General features: G+C 48.1%; 1 protein-coding gene across 3 annotated transcripts in view; it reads right to left on the minus strand.

The window, feature by feature from the left end:
- Positions 1 to 21862, minus strand: part of CHRM1 (cholinergic receptor muscarinic 1) — a 47390-nt gene that overhangs the window by 17919 nt on the left and 7609 nt on the right. The window contains exons 2-3 of one of the 3 annotated variants that reach the window (XR_005582876.1): positions 20622 to 20771; positions 5578 to 5821 (exon numbers count right to left, since the gene is read on the minus strand). The exons of 1 other annotated variant lie outside the window; for it this stretch is intronic. The gene's annotated coding sequence lies outside the window, so the exon portion shown is untranslated. Of the gene's footprint in view, positions 1 to 5577; positions 5822 to 20621; positions 20772 to 21862 lie in introns of those variants that run through there. One more of the 3 variants, XR_005582875.1, reaches the window with a different exon arrangement.

Genomic DNA, 21862 nt, shown 5'->3' on the forward strand with positions numbered 1-21862 from the left:
TATCTGGGGAGGAAAACAACCCAGTACGCCTACGTTTTCCTCCCGATACAGACACCCCCTTCTTCATACACACAGTTTGGGAGAGAGTCTCTGTCCTGAGGAGATTACAAGCTACTTGCACAATGCAGGACCGTACATGTGGGGAAGCTGAGACAATAACCCACAGCTCTTGTACATCCCTTTTCAGCCACATAGCTCAAAGCACGCCACAAGTTTACATTTCACAGACAGGGAAACTGAGGCACAGGGCAGTGATGTGACTTGCTCAAACTCACCAACAGGCCATGGCTGAGCTGGGAATAGAATCTCCACTTGCAGCAGTTACAGAACTATACAGGGAGTGTGTCCGGATGAACGTAGGTTACAAGGTAACATGGAGATGGGCCAGTACTCCATCCACTAGGCCAGTGGGTCTCAACCAGGGGTATGCATACCCCTGGGGGTGCCTAGAGGTCTTCCAGGGGCTATGTCAGCTCATCTAGTTAGTTGCCTAGTTTTACAACAGGCTACATAAAAAGCACTAGCAAAGTCAGTGCAAACTAACATTTCATACAGACACTGACTTGTTTATACTGCTCTGTATACTACACGCTGAAAGGTAAGTACAATATTTATATTCCAATGGATTTATTTTATAACTGTATGGTAAAAATGAGAGTGAGCAATTTCTGGGACACTTTTGTATTTTTAGGTCTGATTTTGTAAGCAAGTAGTTTTTAAGGGAGGTGCAACTTGGGGCACGCAAGACAAACCAGACTCCTGAAAGGGGATACAGTAGTTTGGAAAGGTTGAGAGCGACTGCACTAAGCCACACTGTCTCCAAGGTCACAGAGGGAGTTGGTGACAGAGCTGGGAAGCGAATAAAGCTCTCCAATGACCCAGTTTAGCCTAGCACCTTACCCATAAGCCCACCCTTCTTTCCAAAGTGCTGCATTAATAAAACCTCACCAGCGCCTAACGCATGCCTGGAAAGTGGGCAGCAGCTACTGTACCTCAGTGAGTTCCATATGGAGAATAACTTGCATTGTCCTTCTCCCAAGACTAGCGTAACTTTACAGCCCTTCTGCGCTCCATCCCCGGGAGGTTTTGCTTCTCTCGTCTTTAATCCAATTTTTGCCCAGGCAGGAGGAAAGCAGGTAAAAATGCAGAAGTTTTCCGGCAGCTTAAGTTATTGTCCCTGTATTTCTTGTCTGTCTGTGGAACCTTGTGTAAATATCACGTCACACGTCAAACAAACCCTCCCACTAACTTGATGGCATGTGAGCCTTTATTAGAAAAAGGTGCTACAGGAGCCACTCTTAGAGCTGCAGCTCGCAGCAATGATGATGTGGGGTTTGGGGCTATTGCTATAGGGACATCAGAATTGCCAAACCAGATCAGACCAGTGTGCTCATCTGGCATCATATCCCCCCCTCTGACACTGGCCAGTGCCCCAGTGATCGTTTCCTCCTGAACCCCAGTTGCATTATGGCCAGAAGCCAGAAGATTTACAGCCCTACTTATCTCTACTCCTGTAGCTCAAATGATGATAGTTTGTACTGGCAGTCTTTAAAGTCTAGGGTTCAACTGCCGCTGCTGATTTATGGAATGTTATTGCTGCATGTAATGGGACCAATGCTTAGGGTTCTAGCTGAGGACTTTGAAGACCAGGGTTCTATTCCTTTCTTGGACATAGACCTTTAAGGATCTAGGCCTTAGTTTCCCCATGCCTCAGTTTCCCCTTTTGTAAAAAGAGGGCTGTTAATGTAATGGGGACTGTATAAATACCTTACAGTGATAGGTCCCCACAATGAAATTTGACTCCTTTCTTTCTGCACTCACAGACTGACTCTAATACAGGGTCAGTCTGCATCCGAAGAAGTGGGTATTCACCCACGAAAGCTCATGCTGCAAAACGTCTGTTAGTCTATAAGGTGCCACAGGATTCTTTGTTTCTAATACAGGGCTTGAATGTGGAAACTCAGATCTCAGTCTGTTTTCAGATCTGCTCTTTCCATTTCATAGACTGGAACAGACCATTCTGATCATCTAGTCTGACTCTCTGCATTACCCAAGCCAGCACTGGCTTCAAGGAGCATGTGCATACTGCCTTACAATCTGAGCTGCAATGGCCCCACCGAAGCCTGCCTCTCTTACTCTATGCCTCTCCCCTCTGCTCTCTGCAATCCACGTGCTCAAGGATCAGAACTCCCCTGGTGCCAGCCAGGTGTACTACAGTCCTAAGAGCAGCTCCTCCAGTGGGAGCAGGTGGTATTGCATCCTGCTGAACACAGCCCACATGACATTAGAGTTGGTTGGGAATTTCTCAACAAATCTTTTTTTCATCAAAAAATGCCTATTCGTTGATGCTGAAAGAAGGTCCGTTTTAACACATTTCCTGACTCAAAAAAATGTAGAGAACATTTTTTTTAATTGTTGACATTTTCCGTTCCGACATTTTTCTAAATGAAAATTTCGGGTGGTTTGATTGGAAACAACATTTGTTTAGAAATTTATGCTAATTAGGCCTAAAACCTCTTAAGAAAGAGAAAAGGTTGAAATCCAAAGAAAACATTTCCACAGACCCAGTGGTTTGGTTGTTCGGTTTGTGAATGTTTTCAGGATTTTTGATCTTTTTGTCCTGATTTGAGATGAGAAAAAAATGTGAACTCTCAAAAATATTAGCAGGACCAGAAAACCATTTGCCACCCACCTCTCCAGGACACAGCAATGGCATTACTTGTGGGGCTGATCACCATTAAGCCCCTAAAATTTAGTTGTCCCATGTCTCAGTGTTTCCTACAATGGGAGGAATTCTTCTCTGGTATGGAATCTGGGCTCATCTTTCCTTCCATACCCAATGTCCTAGTTAATAACCATCACACTCTCTGCACTCCTTGAAGAAGATGATTTAAAGAAGAATCTCTCTGAGGATTAAAGGGAGTGAGTGTGAATGAGTCTAAGAGATGCTGGACAGAAGCTGCTTATCATTGGCTGCATGGTTTGAATAGATTGGAAAAGCATGGAACCGTCTCATTCAGAGCCTCTCGTGTGTGCTGTTTGTGTGGTCTGGACATTGATGCCTGCAATGGGGGCTGTATGACAACATTATGGTTAAAACAGAAAGGGACTGGGACGCTTGGGTTCTATCCCCCTCTCTGGGAGGGCTATGTTGTTTAGTGGTTAGAGCCAGGGGACTGGGAGATAAAATTCCTCGGATGCTCTACTACTGACCTCCTGTGTTACCTTGGATAAATCATTTTGCCTCTATGTCCCCTTACCACCCTTCGTCTGTCTGTTTATTTAGGTTTCAAGTGCGTGTAGGGGAGAGACTGTGTTTTAAAATGTGTTTATGCAGCTCCCAGCACAATGGGGTCCAGTCTGGGGTCAGGATCTGTGCAGCTCCCAGCACAGCAGGGTTCTAATCACTGTCGGGGTCGGTGCAGCGCCCAGCAGGACGGAGGGCCCCGGTCGGAGTCAGTGCAGTGCCTAGTGGGACTAGGGTGACCAGACAGCAAGTGTGAAAAATTGGGATGGGTTGAGGGGGTAATAGGAGCCTATATAAGAAAAATCCAAAAATCGGGACTGTCCCTATAAAATTGGGACATCTGGTCACCCTAAGTGGGACAAAGAGGGTCCCAGTCAGGGTCGGTGCTGTGGGATGGAGAGCTCTCGATCTTAGTAAGGTCTTCTAGATGTAATACTGTCATAAATATAAAGGGAAGGGTAACAACCTTTATGTATGCAGCAATATAAAATCCCTCTTGGCCAGAGGTACAGAATCACTTACCTGTAAGGGGTTCATCAGTTCAGTTAACCTCGTTGGCACCTGACCAGAAGGACCAATGGGGAAAGAAGATACTTTCCAATCGGGGAGGGTGGGGAGGCTTTGTTTGTTCTCTTGTTTGTGTGTTCCTTTTTGAGACAGAGAGAGGACCAGGGCAGGAAAAAACATCTCTTAAAAAGATCCTGAATGATTTAAAACCCAAAGGATTCCCCTCTGACTTTGCTTCCCAGTTACAAAACAGGAATAAAATTACCTCTCAGCATAGGGAAAATTTACAAGCTAAAACAAAAGATAATCTAATGCATTTCCTTGCTATTACTTACAATTTCTGTAATTTTAGATATGTCATTCAGGATCTTTTTAAGAGATGTTTTTTTCCTGCCCTGGTATCTTCTTTCCCCATTGGTCCTTCTGGTCAGTTGCCAACTAGGTTAATTGAACTGACGAACCCCTTACAGGTAAGTGATTCTGTACCTCTGGCCAAGAGGCATTTTATATTACTGCATACATAAAGGTTGTTACCCTTCCCTTGATATTTATGACAAATACAATTTACAATCTTAATGTAAAGCACTTTGAACTGATCAGATAAAAGCTGCTAGAGGAAATTCAAAGGAAGGATTAAAATCGTATTCTGTCACTCTGCAAAGAGCACCTTTATTGCAGCAGTATTAGGACAGGAGGGTTAGCAATAATGCAAGGTTGTGTTCTATGAGTACATTTTTAATTGTGACCCTGGGTGATATGAAATCAGTTGACTCTTGAGGTGACTCCATGACCCTGCATTATCTGCTTTTGTGGCTTGTTTTTTAGAACAGCCTCCCTAGCACTTTTACACAGCCTTTGCTGATATTCTGTGCTCGACATACGAGCTGACTAACTCTAGGCAAAACGGCTCTTTTCTGGGATAATTAAGGGAGGAGAAAATGCCTTTTGCTCCCAGCAGGAAATGGAAGTGTCATGTTTACAATGGACACATTTAAAAAAAAAATCGAGAGCAAGATTTTTCTAATTATTGTGGATTAGTGGGGAGGCCACTGGATTGCGAGTCAGCACTCCTGGGTTCTGTTCCCAGCTCTGAGCAGGATCTAGGAGGATGACAGTGGGGTTGGGAGTCAAGACTCCATGATTCTATTCCCTGCTCTGAGCGGGGGGCTGAGATCCAGTGGTTTGAGCAGTGATGGGGTTGGTAGTCAGAACCCAGAGTCATGAATTATTGGGTTAATGCTTACAGATTTAGTCAAACACAAGTGAGTGGGCTCAATATAGGGGTAACTGGGTGAAATTCTCTGGCTTGTGCTATGCAAGAGGTCAGATGAAATGATTTAATGGTCCCTTCTGGCCTTAAAATCTATAAATCGATGATTCCTGGGTTCTGTTGCCAGCCGTGGGAGGGGAGTCTAGTGGTTAGATCATGGGGGTACTGGGATACAGGACTCCTAGTTGAATTGCCAGCTCTGGAAGGGAAGTGGGTTTAATCAACTAGACAGTTGGGGTCAGGACTTCTGAGTTCTTTGCTCCTTGCTCTGTCACCAGCTTTCTGTGTGATCTAAAGCAAGGTACTTTATCAATCTATACCTCAGTTTCCCCATCTTTCAAATGCGTCCCTTGTCTAGTTAGATTGTAAGCTGTTTGGGGCAGGGACTGTCTTTTAGCCTAGCACAGTGGAGTCCTGCCCTACAGAGGAGAAAGGGAGCATGAGGCACAAGAACTACCACTCCCACGATTCACGATGGTGACATTATTTTGTTTTTTTATTTTTCTCTAAAGACTTAAAATTGAAACAAACAAACAAAAAAATCCAGCCAGCTTTACCCAGGCCAGAAAAACACCTTCAGTGCTCCCAGCCCAAACGTGTGTGGTTTAAGTAGAGTGTATCTTTTAGAAAGACATCCTTTGATTTAAAGCCTTCCAGTGATGGAGAATTTATCTCATCCTCAAGGAATCTGCTTCCGTCGTTAATCACCTTCCTTGTTTAAAATGTCCCTCTTATTGACCGTTGGAATGCTGCTGACTTCAGCCTCCAGCTGTTGGGTCTTGCAACACCTCAGTCTGCTAGATTCAAAAGCATTATTTTTATTACTGTGCCGTAGTAATCATACTTATCTGGAGCCACCTCAAAGTAGTCAATAGAGCTGTCAATTCCTGCTGTAGCTGAAAAGGACACAGCACATGCTCATGCCATGGAGGTTCCAAGCCCCTTTGTCTCTTGCTTGGGCAGCAAGGATAGTATTCTGCTGAAACGTACAGTCAATAGGCAAAGGCTTCCCTTCCACCACCTGTTAGTTTGCCTGTAGTAGCAATCTTTGCAGAAGAGGCCATTGCTTTTCAGGTAGAAGGATTGTTTTGTGGTTAAGCCGTTGGACCAGGACTCAGAATAACTTGGTTCAGTTTCCAGCGGTGCCACAAACTCCCTGTGTGACTATGGACAAGTCACGTCATTGCTCTATGCCTCAGTTTCCCCAACTGCAAAATGGGGATAAAAACCTGTCCTTTGTCTCTCACTATGTGTCTTTGCAGGGCCTGTCCAAATGAGGCCCTGATCTCAGTCAGGGTCTATGCAGCACCTGGCACTGTGAGGTCTTAATCTCGGTTGTGGCCTCTATGCTACTAGTGCAATTCAAATTAGCAATAGGGCACGGGACTTTCAAAAGTGGCTACATGGGACTTTCAAAAGGGACTACAAATTTGATGTACGCCTTGCGGCCTGAAGCCCTAGTGAGTAGGGAGTTCGCTATTGACGCCTGTTGGCAAACAGGGAGAAGAGCATCCCAGAGCTGCTCGAGAATGCCAGATGGACAGGGACTCCAAACCAGAAGGAGCTCTCTGCAGCCATCTGTGGGAGAGGAAAGGGAAACTATTGAATGGGCCAGTCCCCATTTGCATTTCAGTTTTGTGATAGTTCGGGGCATTTGGGTAAAATTCTGAGTACGTTTTTTGAGTTGGAGGGTGATGAAACTTCCATATCCCTCTTGGGAAATGAAAGGACAAGAGAACTGCACCAAATGTGCCTGGGAGGAGGGGTCACCCTGACCACAAGCTCAGTGTGGGGCAGTTGGATGAGAGACCCTGGCTGAAGTGGGTTTCTGCTTTGTGCTGTAAGTGCTTTCTGAGTAGAATGAAGTGTGTGAAGGGTCCTTTATGCTATTGGGTTGTTTTTCAAGGCTCAGAATGGAACAAAGTCAGGGATGCTGCTAAGACAGCTTGGACTGAAGCCATAGAGAGCAGCAGCACCTTAAGTGAGGGTCTCTGGTGTGGGTAGTGCTGGGTTCACAATGGTGCCAGTGGCACCATGGAGCCAGGCCCATGCTCAGAAGGGGCCCCAGCCTGCTCTGCTTGCACTGTGCCCTGAGACCCTGGCCCCCGTGCTCACCACTTGCTCCTCTCGGCCTGCTCGCTAGCCGACCAAGGGCTCCTCTCCCCGCCCTGGTCCCACCCACCAGCTTCTCTCAGCCTCCTGGCTGGACCGCAGTGCACCTCCGGCTCCGGGCAGTCTCTGCTTCCCACCACCTGTGGGGCCCCACCTGTCTCCCTGGAGCTGAGCCGCCTGGGACTGATGCAGAAGCCTGGCCAGTCTTGGCCAGTTGTGGGGGGGACACAGTGTGCCCTCGCACTGGGCTGGGCGGAGCGGGGCCGCCCCTGCCATGCCATGCCCCTGGCCGGCCCCTTGCTCCAGGGACCAACCCCCCAACCATGCTCCATTGCCCCCATGGGGCCCCACAAAAGGTTAATATGGCCCTGGGTGTGGGCCTCTCTACCTGGCAACAAAGCTGTAATCATCTCAGCTGTGATAGTTGGTAGAGCCCCCCCGAGTAACTCTGGCAGCCCTTCACTTAGCAGCTGGAGATGAACCTGCCTGAAATTGGGCTCCACAAACTCTGGCCAACAAACGGTAAGTGGGGAGGAGGGAAGCGCCTAATGCTAGAATGGATTGTCTCATTAGCCATTCACAACTGTGGAGGTTCAGACTATTTCTAAGACACCTGGGGGTGGGGGAAAATGGAGTCTTACTTAATAGATATAGTTGATTTATTAATTGCTGGCTTTCCCACGTTTATTCTTTGTCCCCTAGTAAAATAATTTTTGTTTTAAGCCCCTGCACTCAGTGCTTGCTTAGAGGAGGTATTGTCTATCAAGGGCACTCGGAGGAGTTGATTTAGCGTTCCCTGGTTTCTGGGTAGGGGCTTGAGGCAGTGCTGTTGAAGTTTTGAGAAGAAACCCTGAACAAATGGAACTTGGACCTTTTTGCTGCCAAGAACACCTGGCAGAAGGGCTGCATTTAAGTGCCTCAAATATCTGCCTGTGTAACATCTTGAAGGGCTTAGTTTTCACAGGTGCTGATGTAACCCACTGGTCAGTGTGTGTTAGATGCCTTCGCAATTCCCATTGACTTGCACAGTAAATTGTAGCTGCTCAGCACCTCTACAGATCAGGCAAAAGGAGTCTCACTTTGGGCACCCAGAAACCTAGCCATCATTAGAGGCCCCTATTGTGAGGGTGCTGCGTGGACCCTGACTGAGATTGGGACCCTGCTGTGCTGGGTGCTGCACAGACCCCCATCAAGGTGAAGACCTTGTTCTGCCATATGCTGCACAGACCCTGACCACAATTGGGGCCCTGTTGTGCTGGGCATGGCACAGACCTCAACCAACATCAGAACCCTGTTGTGCCAGGTGCTGCACAAATACATAATGGCAGACAGTCTGTCCCAAAGAGCTCGCAATTGAAATAGACAAAGGGTGGGAGTGGAAACAGGCACAGAGAAGGACAAGGACTTGCCCAAGGCCACACAGCAGGTCAGTGGCAGAGCTGGGAATTGAACCGAGCTCTGCTGCGTTCACATTAGTGCCTGAGCCATTTGACCATGCAACTTATTTCTTTAGAAAACACAAAGTCACTTGCAAATTCTGCAGGACATGTGCTGTGTCCTTCAGCAGTGAATGGATCTGGAGGGAAAATGACTCATTCTTTTGTAAATCACACCACATTTTAAATGCTTCAAGCCGCATTTGATGGTGTTTAGCACAGGGAGGATATCTGGGGAGGAAAACAACCCAGCACGCCTACGTTTTCCTCCCAATACAGACACCCCCTTCTTCATACACACAGTTTGGGAGGGAGTCTCTGTCCCGAGGAGATTACAAGCTACTTGCACAATGCAGGACCGTACATGTGGGGAAGCTGAGATAACCCACAGCTCTTGTACATCCCTTTTCAGCCACATAGCTCAAAGCACGCCACAAGTTTACCTTTCACAGACAGGGAAACTGAGGCACAGGGGGGTGATGTGATTTGCTCAAACTCACCAGCAGGCCATAGCTGAGCTGGGAATAGAATTGCCACTTCCAGCAGCTACAGAACTATACAGTGAGTGTGTCCGGATGAACGTAGGTTACAAGGTAACATGGAGCACTGCTCTGTCCAGTGGGCAGCACTGTCTCCAAGGTCACAGAGGGAGTTGGTGACAGAGCTGGGAAGCGAATAAAGCTCTCCAATGACCCAGTTTAGCCTAGCACCTTACCCATAAGCCCACCCTTCTTTCCAAAGTGCTGCATTAATAAAACCTCACCAGCGCCTAACGCATGCCTGGAAAGTGGGCAGCAGCTACTGTACCTCAGTGAGTTCCATATGGAGAATAACCTGCATTGTCCTTCTCCCAAGACTAGCGTAACTTTACAGCCCTTCTGCGCTCCATCCCCGGGAGGTTTTGCTTCTCTTGTCTTTAATCCAATTTTTGCCCAGGCAGGAGGGAAGCAGGTAAAAATGCAGAAGTTTTCTGGCAGCTTAAGTTATTGTCCCTGTATTTCTTGTCTGTCTGTGGAACCTTGTGTAAATATCACGTCACACGTCAAACAAACCCTCCCACTAACTTGATGGCATGTGAGCCCTTATTAGAAAAAGGGGCTGCAGGAGCCACTCTTAGAGCTGCAGCTCGCAGCAATGATGATGTGGGGTTTGGGGCTATTGCTATAGGGACATCAGAATTGCCAAACCAGATCAGACCAGTGTGCCCATCTGGCATCATATCCCCCCCTCTGACACTGGCCAGTGCCCCAGTGACCGTTTCCTCCTGAACCCCAGTTGCATTATGGCCAGAAGCCAGAAGATTTACAGCCCTACTTATCTCTACTCCTGTAGCTCAAATGATATCAGTTTGTATTGGCAGTCTTTAAAGTCTAGGGTTCAACTATAGCTGCTAATGTATGGAGCCTTATTGCTGCATGTAAGTTGTTGGTCCCTCTATCACAACAACAATGGTTAGGTTGCTAACTCAGAACTTTGGAGGCCAGGGTTCTATTGCTGGGAGGTAGGTGCCTAAAAACCTTTGAGGATCTGGGCCTTAATTTTTCTGTGCCTCAGTTTCCCCATTGGTAAAAAAGAAGGGTGTTGTGAAGCAAAGTATGTTCAGATTTCAAAGTGCTTGGATATTAATATAATGGAGGATGTATTAGTACTTTACAGAGATAGGTCCCCACAATGGAATTTGACTCCCTTTGTTCTGTACCCACCGACTGACTCTGGTACCGGAATTGAATCAGGTAACCCAAATCCCAGGCTGTTTTCAGACCTGCTCTTCTAGTTTCATAGACTGGCAGGGACCACTCTCATCATCTGGTCCAGTGGTTTTAAAATTGCGGTTCACGACCCAGTACTGGGTCACGGAATGTCAGGCACCGGGTTGTGGTGGCTCTGGTCAGCACCACTGACCAGGATGTTAAAAGTCCTGTTGGTGGTGCTGCCCAGCTAAGGCAGGTTAGTCCCTACCTGTTCTGACACCGTGCTGTGCCCCAGAAGCGGCCAGCAGCAGGTCCGGCTCCTAGGCGTGGGGGCCACGGGGCTCTGCGCACTGCCCCCACACCGAGCACTGGTTCCCGGCCAAAGGGAGCAGGGGGGTGGTGGTGCCTGCGGGTGAGAGCTACGCGGAGCTGCTTGCTTGCCTCCACCTAGGAGATGGATCTGCTGCTGGCCGCTTCTGGGGCACAGCACAGTCCGTGGTGCCAGGACAGGCAGGAAGCCTGCCTTAGCACCCCCGTTGTGCCACTGACCAGAAGCCACCTGAGGTAAGCCCGTCCTCCAATCCCCTGCCCCAGCACTGAGCCCCCCAAACCCAGAGCCCCTTCCTGCACCCCAAACCCCTCATCCCTGGTCCCACTCCAGAGCCTACGCTCCCAGCCCATAGCCCTGACCCCCTCCCGCACCCCAACTCCCTGCCCTAGCCCGGAGCCCCCTCCCACACCCTGACCTCCTCATTCCCAGCCCCACTGCACAGCCCTCACCCCCACACCCCAACCCTCTGCCCCAGCCCTGAGCTCCTCCCGCACTCCATACCCCTCATCCCCAGCTCCGTTGGGTTGTGGGCATCAACAATTTTCTTCAACTGGGTGGCCAGAAAAAAAAGTTTGAAAACCGCTGATCTAGTCTGACTCTCCGCGTAACCCAAGCCAGCAGTGGTTGGTACCCAAACTGTTGGGGGGGGGGGCGGGGGGGAGACTAAAGGGAGCATGTGCAGACAGTCCTACAATCTGAATTGCAATGGTCCCATTGTAGCCTGCACCTCTTGCTCTGTGCCTCTCCCCTCTGCTCCCTGCAACTGCCACCCATGTTCTGCAGGACCAGCCCACTGGTGCCAGCCAGGTGTACGACAACCCTAAGAGCAGCTCCCCCAGTGGGGGCAGACGGTACTGCATCCTGCTGTATGTCGCCCACATGACATTAAAGCTAGTCAGGAATTTCTTGGACCCTTTTGCTTCCAGAAACACGTGGCAGAAAGGCTACATGTAAATGCCTCCGATATCTGCATCTGTATCTCGACATATTGCTGCGGGTCTTTAGTTTTCACAAGTGCTGATGTAAACTCATGGGTCAGTGTGTGGTATGCGCCCCCCTGGTTCCCATTGACTGCTCAGCACCTCTGCTAATCAGGTAAAAGGACTCTCACGTTGGGCACCCAGAAATCTAATTATCATTAGAGGCCCCCCATTGCGCAGATGCTGCGCAGATCCGGACTGAGATCGGGGCCCTCGTTGCGGTAGGTGCTGCACAGACACGTATGCTGGAGTTTTCCAAACAGCTCAGGGCTGGATTTCCAAACGGCTCAGCTCCCAGCAGCTCCCACTGTGACACTTCCTATGCCCTGTTTTTCAAAATAGCTCACAGCTCAAACTTATTTAGGTGGGTAAATGGCTAAGCTCTTTGGAAAACCTGTCGGTGATCGTGGGTGCTGTGCTCGTCCGAAAATTTCAGCCAGAGTGTGAGGCAGTACAGGCCTCGGGGAGCAGAAAACAGCCAGCGTGCAGAGCTTGCTGGCTATGCCCCTGATCTGTCCCCATAAGCTGTGGACTAGGAGCCCCAGGACCCTAACCCCAGGGAGACTCCTTGCTTGGGTGGGTTTGAAGCTACCAGAGTGGCGTAAAGGGGCCTTATTTCAACTGGGGATTGGGGCCACAGGTCCATGGCAGAGCCTGTGCATTTTGAACTTCTCAGCACCTAATGCTATCTCCTATGTCTTTGCACTGGCCACGAGAGTTCACTTATTAGGGTTCTGTTCTTCGGAAGGAAATATTTATATTAGCTTTGATAAATGGAAGTGCCGGAGTCTGGTTGTCATCAGTGAGGCTGATTGGGGCTGAAATGGGCTCTGTGCAGCACACACACAATTAAAGGCATCACCAGCTAAAAGGGTCAGGGGAAGGTTGCATGCATTTGTCCTAGCAGCTGGGACAGGCAGAACCAAATGAGACTGGGCCACATCCTGCCCTCAAAGTTTATCTTAGGACCTGATCCTGCAACCATCTGTCTTACGTACCCTATAATTTTAGCATCTGAGCTGCTCACAATGTATTGTGCTCCTGTCTAGGAACCCTGGTCAGGACCTCCTAACACTAGGTGCTGGACAAACACAGAACCACCTTTAACATATTTATTCTCACAAAAGCCCCTGGAGGCAGGGGAGTGCTGTTATCCCCATATCACATGTGAGGAAACAGAGGCACAGAGCAAGTAAGGCCCAGATCCTCAAAGGTCTTTGAGCTTCACTGATTTCAGTCCTGTTCATTATGTGACCTGCCCAAGGTTGCACGTGGACTCTGTGGCAGAGCAGGCAATTGAACCTGGCCTCCCATATCCTAGGCTTGTGTCTTAGTCTCTGCACGATCCTCCCTCACGTGCCTGTGAGTCCAATGAGGACTACTCATGTGCTGAAAGCTAAGCATATCTGGGGCCAGGGCTTTTGCCTGTAACTTCTGCATCTTACTCTCTGGGATACATCTTTACTCCTTACTCCAGGTCTGGGGTGGAGTCATAATACTTTGCACCCAGAATGTGCACTGAAGCGCATGGGTGTGAATGGAGGGAGAACGCCATCATCTCCAGCTCTCAAAGCACTTCATGAAATAGGGAAACTGAGACAGAGAGGGGGAGTAGGGACATCCCTGATCCCTGGCCCCACAAATTCACCCAGCCAGTCAATGAAAGAACTGGGAAGAGACTCCCGATTCCCACGACTGTGCTCAAAGTATCAGACCACACTCCCTTGCAAGAGCTGGGGATAGAATCCAGGAGTCTTGACTCCCACCCCTCTTCCTTCCCCCTCTAGCCAGGAGGAGAAACAAATCCTGACTTGTAGTTTGCTGCTCTGACTACCGGACTATTCTCTCCTCTCCTCGAGCTGGTGGTAGAACCCCAGGGAGTGCCAGCTCCTCCTGCTCTAACCCACTAGACCTCACTCCCCTCCTACTGCTGGGATAAGAATCCAGCAGTCCTGATTTACAGTTTCCCTCCACTGCACTAACCACTACCTCCATGAGTCCAGAATAGAACCCTGGAGTTGTGACCCCCATGAGCTCCCCCAGACAGGCATGGGCTGGGGGTAGAGCAGTCAGGAGGTGTTCTCAGTCACCCATCTGTCCATCCCTAGTCCTCTACAGAATGAGATTGGTGTGACTGGTGCAACCCAAGAGTGGAGCTGTATCCCAGCAACCCACCCACTGTGCAATCTGGCAGAGGGCTAGCATTGCTAGGCTGAGGTCTGTGTCTAGCCCGGAGTGGAGCTGTGCTGTCGCATGGCATGACAGCTGGGGAGCAGTGAATGATTTGGAATGATCATGAACACGTATCTGAAATCCCTGTGTTCTCTGGCTGGATTGGGCTGCCCCCTACACAGCTGGAAGTCATACAGCTTTCTCTGTGTAGGGGACTTTGTTTGAGAATCATGCAAACCACACAGGATATCCTCTCTCTGCTGCAAGTTGTTATGTGAGTGCTCTGTCAATGAGAGATGCCTGTATGTATGTAAACAAAATACTCAGAATAGCCCCTGGGATCAGTAAAACACATGGTTGTACGCTGCAAAAGGCTCCTTTGGTGCAGCTCTTTAAATGAAGCTGTTAACACAGCTCACTAACACCAGGGTAGACTAGGCTGGGCGAGATTTCTTCACCTAAACTTTTATGGCAAAAAATGCAGATTCAGTGACTCAGAAACATTGTGCGAATTTGTATCGCTGTCACTGAATTGTGCCGGTAAGTAAAAAAAAAACCAACAAAAAAACCCAGAAAAAATCATTTTGTCGTTTTTGAATTGACACACTTCAATTTTTTATTTAATTTTATTTTTAAAAATGTAAATGTAAGAATAGGCTCACAGTCAAAATAAAACATTTCCTTCTGGGTTGAACAAAATATTTTGTTTGACTTGAAATTAAATTTTTTTCTTTTTGATTTGCCAAAATTTTCAAAAATTTTCATTTTTGGTTCAACCAAAACAATTCTTTTCTATTTTTGTTTTAATTTTTTTGAATTGCCAGTAAATCAAAACATCCATTATTTGCTCAGCTCCTGTCTACACTAGAGTTCGACCTATTGCTGTTGCACTGCTTCGAATCCCTTGCGTACACATGATTTGCACTGGCAAACTGCACTAGTGCAAATTAGTTTTATACTAATGCACCAGTGCTGATACCCTGGGGGTCAAAATCCCAGTGCTTGATTCTCCAAAGTCTTCCACCTTGTGCACCAATTTACACTAGTGTGAAAGGGGCATGAAACACTACCACCTTGTCTGATTCTCTTGGCAAGGCCCGTTCTCTAGAGCTGTGTGAATAACAGATTTTCTCCTTTGCTGGCAATTTTGAAAAAAAAAATCATTTGGTGTTTTTCACAATTTTTGGCAAATTGAAAAGTTGAAAAAAAATTCATTTTGTCTCAAAGGAAACATTTCGCTGGCTACAAAATGAAATGTTTTGTTTTGAGTTTGAGTTTTTAATTTAAAAAAAATAAAATTGAAGGAAATTTCAAAATGAAAAGTAATTCGGAATAAAAAAATTGTTTCAACTTATTTGGAATTTTTTTTCATTCATTTCTTCCAGCTAAAAAATTTGGTGAAACGGACATGAATTAATGAAATGATTCAGTGTTGCTAAACCTGAATTACTATTTTTTTTTCTGAAAAAAATTTTTAGCCAAAATTTTTCATCCAGCTCCACTCTTTACACCATTCTGGCAGCATAAAAGGATTTTAAATGTAATTTGCACCCATTGTAAGGCCCCTTGATGCTTCTGTAAACGGATGCTAGTGTAGATGAGATTCAGGCTCATAATGGTTTTGCATCTCCATTGTACGTGCAATTCATTGCAAGTATGTGCTAAACTGATGATGCAAATTCTCTGATACGATCAGATGTGCTGAAGATAAATTCTCTTGGTTTGCCTCCTGCTGCACAGTGTTGTCCATGTAAACGTTCCAATGGAAGACCAATCAGAAATTGGACCACACTTTTACAAATCAGTTCAGATTTTCCCTCCCCTGATTCCTGGAACTTCTCAGATGTTGCAAGGGCCTCTCCTTTCTTGAGGCACAGACTGTTTCATTTCCTGAGATCAAAACAGCCCCTGGTGTGGCTTTGAGGGCTGGCCACACCCCTTTTTGTGGTTGTGTTGTTTTAACATCAAAGTTCTGTTTAACTTTTGTGCATTAGCTCTGTGTAGATGCTTTAGCCCCTGTGTGCGGGGGAGTTAATGGATGAGCTAGAGAGGCTGGTTATTGTTGGGGACGAATGGAAAGAGCTTGCACCTGCTGATGAAGGACTCTGTAATGAAACCCAGAGATGTTTTGAGTGGGGGATCAAAGCAAGGGGGTGTCAGTTACAGTGGGGATTTAAAACAACCTTCTGCAGCACTGACTTTGCTAAAGAAGGTTGTCTGATCTAATGGATAATGCACTGCATTATATCAGGAGGGCCTGCGTTCTGTTCCCCCATCTGGCTGTGGCCAAGTCACTTCCCTTTCTGCCCCCTGTGATGTTTCTATTTAAAGCTCTTCCAAGGCTGCTATGTTCTGTGTGTCTATGCAGCACTGAATTGAGACCAGGGCAGTCCCCACCCCAGTGAGCTGACAATCATACAAGTGGTGGAGGGGAAACAGAGGCACAGAAAAGTGACTCGCCCGAGGTCACATAGTCGGAACTTAGGCAGAGAGAAATTAAGTGACTTATCCAAGGTCTGTGCTGGATCTCCTGATTCCCAGTCCAATGCGTTCACCACAAGGCACTCGTTTCATTGTTGCATGGCACCTTGACTGCTCATTTGCACCGATGAAGACAGCGGGTAGTGCTTTGCACTAGGGCAACTGATGACACAAAGAGGTCACTACAATGATGAAAATTCTAAAATGTATTAGAGATGGGATGAGTGCAGTTGGTAGTAGTGGAAGGAGTAAGCCAGTGGGAGCAACAGACCTCTGCACAGGTTGTATGCCGGGGTAGGTGACTTCTAATCAGGAAATAGGTAGATAACAAGGATAGGCCCTGGGGTGGGGCTTCTTAGGGGATCATAGGAAGGCACTGGAGGACCAGACCCCTTGTATTGTTGCACTGCAGCTCTAGTCTGCATCCACACAACAGATACACTTGAATCTGCGCTTTACCCCCAGCCCCAGCCATCCCATATTACCCCCACCACACATGGTGATGGGGTTTTGTGTGTGGATGGTGTGGAGTTAATGGAGACCCTCAAGCTGTAGCTTGTGTTGAAGACAAGCCCAGAGTCTGCAAGCACTTTGTGAAATCTGTGCTCTGGCGTCTTGGGATGTCTCAAACTGTTCTTCCGAGATCTGCTTTGATTTGGGTGCTCAGCACACCAGCCTGGGCTGTGCGTGGCACTGAAGGTAATGTGCAGCCTGTTGTTGGAAGCACAGATCGCTCCCAGGAATCCGTCAGAGCATGTTCTTTATCAAGGAGTGTTTATGGAATAAAATCTCCCAGTGACACGTTCTTCTCCTGCCTTTGCTCTGCCTCGCCTCTCCCCATGGCACATTCTGCAGCAAAGAGAAGATCTTTCTATTTTTGGGTTTCTCGCCTGGGAGGACTAATGTGTCCGCAAGAATCAGGGTAGTTAATAGATTCCTAGATTTTAGGGCCAGAAGGGACCATGTAACACAGGCTGGAGATCCATAGATACAGAGGAATAAAAATAGAAGCCTATTTCTGTGCTCAGTGGCAGTGGAGCAATGTGATTTAGTAGTTCAGGATATTGGAGTTGGCTCACCTGGGTTCTAGTCCTGATGCTGAGCTGCTGTGTGACAGAGAGATATAGGTTGGGAAGGGACCCTGAGTTCAGTCCCCTGCTAGCCTTGGCCAAGTCACTTATTGTCTCTCTGCCCTAGCTTTCCCATCTGTACAATGAGAATAATAGCACTTCTCTGCATCGTGGGAGTGCAGTGAGAATAAATGCATTAAAAAGGTTATGAGGTGCCAGAGGCTACAGTGACAGAGTCCATCTTAGATAGAAGTGTGGGTGATTCTTGTGATATTTGGTGTTTTTATTAAATCCTCTGCACCTGGAGTCACATGATTACATGAGACTCTCAGCTTTCATTTAAAAAGAAATTAGTTTCTAGTCTTGGTTGTAGTGGAAAAAGGAGTCAACTGAAGTCAATAGTGTCCCTGAGATTGGAGCTGCATGGTGCAAAGTCCTCTACATGCACACAGTGAGAGGCTCAGGGCAGGAGATTGAGGTGCAGGAGGGGTGAGGCAGGGGGTTGGGGTGCAGGGTGAAGGAGGAGTTTGGGGTGCAGGCTCTGGCCCCAGTTACCTTGAGCGGCTCTGGGGTGACACAGACCTCAGCCTAGCAATGCTAGCCCTCTGCCAGACTGCATTGTGGGCTCCGGGGTGGCAGCAGTGCGCAGTGGGGCTAAGGCAGGCTCCCTACCTGCCCTGGCCCCGTGCCACTCTCGGAAGTGGTTGGCACCTCGTCTCTGCAGCCCCTGGGGGGGGGGGCTCCACACACTGCCCTCGCCTGCGGGTACCTCCCCTGAAGCTACCATTGGCCGCAGTTCCCCATTCCCGGCCAATGGGAGCTGCATGGGGAGTACCCGCAGGCAAGGGCAGCGCGTGGAGCCCTCTGCCCCTGCCCCCAGGGGCCACAGGGACGTGGTGCTGGCCACTTCCAGGAGCGGTGCAGGGCCCGTGGTGCCACAGGGGTGGCAAGCCTGCGGCCTGGATCTAAAGCCCTGACAGGCCAGATCCAGCCCGCGGGCTGTAGTTTGCTCACTCTTTAATAGACAGACAAAGCCAGGATTATCATCCCCACTTTACATATGAGAAAACAGGCACAGAGTGGTTAGAGTGCCTTGCCCAAGGTCATGCAAGGAAACAATGGTAGAGGTGGGATTTGAATCCAACTCTCCAGAGTCCCAATCCGATGCTGTAACCACAAAATTATCCTTCCTCTGCGTTAGCCTCACTTTGCAGATGGGGGAAAATGGCTCCAGAAGTAGAGCTGGGCAACATTTTTCACCCAAAACATTTTCAATGTAAAAATGCAGATTCAGCACCAATGAAATGTTCCACCCATTTGTGTCGGTTTTGCCAAATTGTTTGTCAGAAAAAAACATACACAAAATTCTGAAAAAGTTGAAACATTTTAATGTTTCGATTCAAAAATGTGTTTTTTTAAAAATTTCCTTCCATTTTATTTTTTAAAAAAAGCTAAAAAAATGCTTAAAATCAAAATGTTTCATTTGAGCTGAAACTATTTTTTTTAAACTTTTTGATTTTTTGAAAAATTTGAAAACGATATTTTTCATGTTGTCTCTGCATTTTTTTTTCAATTTGTTTTTTTTTCAGAATAACTCTTGAACCAAAAAAAATCTGTTATTTGCCCAGCTGTATTTATAGAAGCTCTTATTAATTATAGGCTCTGGAAACAGTCATTGAGTTAGATGCCTTGGAAACATTTAAACTCATTAGGTGAGGTTTTCAAAGCCACCAAGCAGATTTGGATATTCAGTTCTCATTAATGACGCTCTCCACATATCTCATCCACATTCTTTGTAATGTTACTTGTTCTGCACAATGCATACTTAGGCAGGGGCGGCTCTAGCCATTTTGCCGCCCCGCGGCTCCGATGGACCTCCCGCAGACGTGCCTGCAGATGCTCTACTGAAGCCGCGGGACCAGCGGACCCTCCGCAGGGACGCCTGCAGGAGGTCCACCGGAGCCGCCTGCCACCCTCTCGGCGACCAGCAGAGCGCCCCCCGCGGCATGCCGCCCCAAGCACGCACTTGGCGTGCTCGGGCCTGGAGCCACCCCTGTACTTAGGGCAAGTCTACACTACAGTGCTACATCAGTGCAGCTGTGCCACCGTAGCATGTCTGGTGAAGACCCGCTATGCCGACAGGAGAGTGCTCTCCCATCAGCATACTGACTCCACCTCGGTGAGAAGCTATGTCGGCGGGAAAGCATCTCCCGCTAACATAGCACTGGTGTGAACCGCAGGAAACTTGTGTCGCTGGGGTGTGGGTGTCCTTTTTCATACGCCTGAGTGACATGTTAGATCGACTTAACCGGTAGTGTAGACCTGCATTTAGCCAGCGGAATTCATTGTCACATGAAGCTGTTTAAGCCAAGAGTCAAATAAGGGACCGGAGATTTAAATGCATAATAGAGATATTCTGAGCCTCCTTCATGCTGGAAGGATTAGACTCAGAAGAAAAACATGCTGCTTTTCCACAGAGCTGATCCACCAGCGAATGATTCATGACCAGAATATGTCGCTCACTGGAGTGTGTGTGATTGATCAGTCTTCCAAATTGCAGCTTAATCTCTAAGAAAAGATTTGCTTCCAGACAGCATTAAAATGATCCATGCACATGTTCTCTTGGACTGCATTACCCAGCCGTACACTGGAAATTCATTAGACCAGATCCACTGAAATCAATGGAGTTACTCTGACTAATACCATCTAATACCACCCCCACATGAGATTTGAGAGTGCCTGGTGATTATGGTCCGGTCCAGTGGATAGGGTGCTAGCTGAGGACGTGGAAGAGCTGCATTCACATCCCTGATTCGCCACACACAGCTTTCCCTGTGATCTTATGCGGGTCACTTGGGATAAGATTCACAATGGGGACTTGGGCTGTGTTGCAGCGCTTAAACTTTTAGGCCCAAAGCTCCACCCCTTAAAGGGATTTAGGTGCCTAAATCTGGGCTGGAGGGAGGTGCCTAGCTCTGCTTGGGATTCACAGCTTTGAAGGCTCTCCTGGAGTGAGGTGCCCCCTAAGCCCTTTCTCACACAAAAGAGACAGCAGGGTTTAGAGCACTCAGCTAGGATGTGGGAGACCCAGCTCTGCCTGATGTGGAGCAAGAACTTGAACCCACAGCTCCCAGGTGAGTGCCCTGATCACTGGGCTGAGTCTCAGTCTCTCCTGGTGAAGCTGTTCCACTTTGTGTTAAATAGTCAACGGCGCAAGGACTTGAACTTGGGCCTCTCACATCTTTATGGAGTGCAGTAATCCCCTGGCTCTAGAGTCAATTTCGCACTCAGGTTGTGGCTCAGTGACTACATGACAGCCAGTACCTTAGCTTGATAGCTTAGCCTTGGGTCCATCTTTCTGTTGCTCGTCACGCTTCAGTGCCTCCTCAGTCAGCTGAATGGGCAATCCATGGCACCTGCTTCTTATCAGGGCCTGCCCTGGAGCCAGCAGCACAAACTGAATGTCAAGGAAGGCTATAATATATAAACAGTCTAATAAACAGAGGAATCTGAAGTAGGGACAGGGTGGGGGGACTGTCTCTGGTATACAGTTGGTGAGAGCATTACTAGAACACGAGGCCTGATTCACCATTAAAGTGAACTTTTGCAGCAGTACAAACAGGGTATGCAACATTTCTGATCTTTCCTAAGTATGATGTGATTTCTCCCCCTTCCCAATGCCCACTCTCATCCTAATGCAAGCTGTATCTATGAGCCGGGCCAGTGCAACCATTTAGGCAACCTTTAGGGAGAAGTGAAGCAGCCACGGCGTGCTCGGGGAGGAGGTGGGGCAGGGATGAGCTCTTTCACTTCTCCCGCCTCCCAGGCTTGTAGCGCCAATCAGCTTAGGCGCCGCAAGCCTGGGAGGCGGGAGAAGTGAAGCAGCCACGGCGTGCTCGGGGTGCTCGTGCTCGGAGCAGGGGTGAGCTGGGGCGGGGGGGTGCCTCAGGGCGGAGGGGGGAGCTGCTGCACGGGGAGGGGGCAAGGGGGGGCGCACAAGGTGGAAGTTTCGCCTAGGGCACGAAACATCCTTGCACTGGCCTTGTCTATGAGGGAGGATGGTGCAATGGTTAACGCCCTACCGCAGGCCCCTGTGAGTTCTCTGTTCAATTCCTGCCTGTTCCCCAGACTGGCTGTGTGACGGTGGGTAATTCACTTAATCTCCCTGGGAAATGGGGCCTGTTATAATGTAATCCAGTGTAATGCTTTTGCAATTGGATTGCAGTTTTTACAAGTACCTCACTAAATACGATTGCCATTGCTAATGTTTCTAAGTCAAATGATGACTCATTTACACATGAGCAAATTTTGTTCTCACATTGGAGTAAATCTGGGGTGACTGCACTGTGTTCAGCGGCGTTAAGGCCAGATTCTAGCCTCATGTCTGTGTAAATCTGGAATGATTGACACTGAATTCAGTGGAGTTGTGGGCAGATTCTGATCTAACATTGGTGTAAATGTGGAGTGGATGTACTGAATTCAATGGAGTTGCTCCAGATTTAGCCTGGAGTAGCTGAGATCTGAATCTTGCCCTATGCTGGCGTTTTATCCAGCCACAATAGCTT

This window comes from Mauremys reevesii, linkage group 7 (genome assembly GCF_016161935.1).
Source record: "Mauremys reevesii isolate NIE-2019 linkage group 7, ASM1616193v1, whole genome shotgun sequence".
NCBI classification, from domain to species: domain Eukaryota; kingdom Metazoa; phylum Chordata; order Testudines; family Geoemydidae; genus Mauremys; species Mauremys reevesii.